Source organism: Staurois parvus, unplaced genomic scaffold (genome assembly GCF_062004578.1).
Source record: "Staurois parvus isolate SC_StPar_1 unplaced genomic scaffold, SC_StPar_1.0 ptg000018l, whole genome shotgun sequence".
Classification (NCBI taxonomy): domain Eukaryota; kingdom Metazoa; phylum Chordata; class Amphibia; order Anura; family Ranidae; genus Staurois; species Staurois parvus.
This window is the reverse complement of record NW_028317814.1, coordinates 17,180,391-17,182,240: the sequence shown is the minus strand read 5'-3', so window position 1 is coordinate 17,182,240 and position 1,850 is coordinate 17,180,391. Positions and strand designations below refer to the sequence as shown.

Genomic DNA, 1,850 nt, shown 5'->3' with positions numbered 1-1,850 from the left:
GCTTATACGTCATCTAAAAATATTCCTCATTCCTCTTTTGTAATGAGGTTAGGTTGTACGAGAATGTTGTTTCATATAAAGTGATGTTTTGAAGTGTTTATTGACAACTGAGCCCACAACAATTTCCTCCATAGGATAAGCCATCAGCATTTTTACTCTAAGAGGCAAGCAGCATAAAAGCACAGGACTGTATACCTTCCAATTTTCTTATATAAGAAAGAGGGACACCTTTTAACAAGAAACATTTAGGACACATCCTGGTCTACCCTCAATTAAGTCTTGGAGGAAGAACTAATAAACAAAATAATTGATTGGTTAAACCTGCTTTTAAGCCAGTTATTTTTCCTTTTAGTGGCTTTTAAAATTAACAAATTCAAATATTCATAGGTTGGATGATTGATTGTATAATGTTTCTGCCAGTCAAATTGTAAATTTTTATAGAGTTCTACAATAAAAAGAGGGATAACTGAGGAGGAAAGACCAACGGTATTGGTTCCAAAATAGGGACAGTCCCTTCAAATAAGGGTGGGGTGCCACCCTTAAGACTTCAATTGGCATTTTATTTTGTTTTAATTTTTATTACACATTTTATTACACAGAATGAAAATAATAAGGAAATAGTCTTATGGCAAAGAAAATTACAAAATGCATGTCTGTGAAGGTACAAATTTAAAAACTGCCTTTCTGTGGTCATTAGGGAGTCTATAGATGTTGAGTGTTCACCAAAAGTATTCAAGTGTATGTAAGCCTAAAATTTGTGGCTTAGTATTTTTGGCACCATGCCATACTGTATAGTTTTCTTAACCCCTTTACGCCTAACATTATGGGGGAGTATACTATAAAAAAAAGTGCCAATGTAGTGGCTAGGCCTTGCGACCTTATAACCAAATTGCCCCAGTCTCAGTCAAAAGGCCTAGCTTATGAGGGATGGTGCAGAAAAAAGCTTTTAGTGTTGTGGCAGTTTCACAGAGTAAGATCCCGAACCCATAGTACTACTTTGGCATCCCTAGGATGTCACTGCAAGAGGGTGCTTGAAACTCTGGGCCCTTTGTTTTTCCAAGCTCAGCCAGACAAGGTAGCACAGTTCAAATTAGGAGGCACTGGACATCTCTGAATCCTTCACACTAGGGAAATATTCCCAACCACCACTTTACCCAGTGGCCGCATAATTTTGTTTTTTTTTCCCACGAGGAGAGCCCTCAGAACCCCCATCATACCTGCAGAGATATTATACAGCCAGCCACCCATCCCAAAGGCCAGAATTAAGGTGGAGAACCCTTACTGGACACTGATAAGAACAAATATTACACTTGATCTTAGCCAAAAGGCCGAGAAGTGATAACACATACAGTTGCATGTGTGTAGACAAAAGAGTGGACATTAATGTCCACATGCTGCACATATGCGTCTCTGGCAGCTGATGTTTCTCTGCTGAAAGTTCACTCACTGTCACAGGCACTCCTTTGGTTGGCTGTTGTTCTGCTTATAAGACCTGCAGGAGGCATTCATGGACCTGACAGACAGCCCATTGACTGACTGAAGGTATGTGCATGGTAGGGTGACAACACTGCTGCTAGTTGAGAGGTAGTGGCTCAGTGTTTTAGACTGCAAAAGGAAATTCTATTACTTTATTTGAAAAAAAACAAGAAAAAAGCATTTTACACCACAAATTGTGTTGAATTGAATTCCATTAATTAAAACAGCAAACAGAGAATAAATTACTGTAGTCCTTGACACCAGTTTAAAGATCTGAAAGATATAGCATGCTGACCGGCTATACAAAATGCAGTTATGCTATATTTTGTATCTTGGTAATTTATGCATCCTATGTGTATAACTACCCCCGCAGG

At 38.6% G+C, this 1,850-nt stretch overlaps 1 pseudogene; it reads right to left on the bottom strand.

Moving 5' to 3' along the window:
• Positions 1–1,130: 1,130 nt before the first annotated feature.
• Positions 1,131–1,340, bottom strand: LOC149473146 (U2 spliceosomal RNA; annotated as a pseudogene).
• Positions 1,341–1,850: the final 510 nt, after the last annotated feature.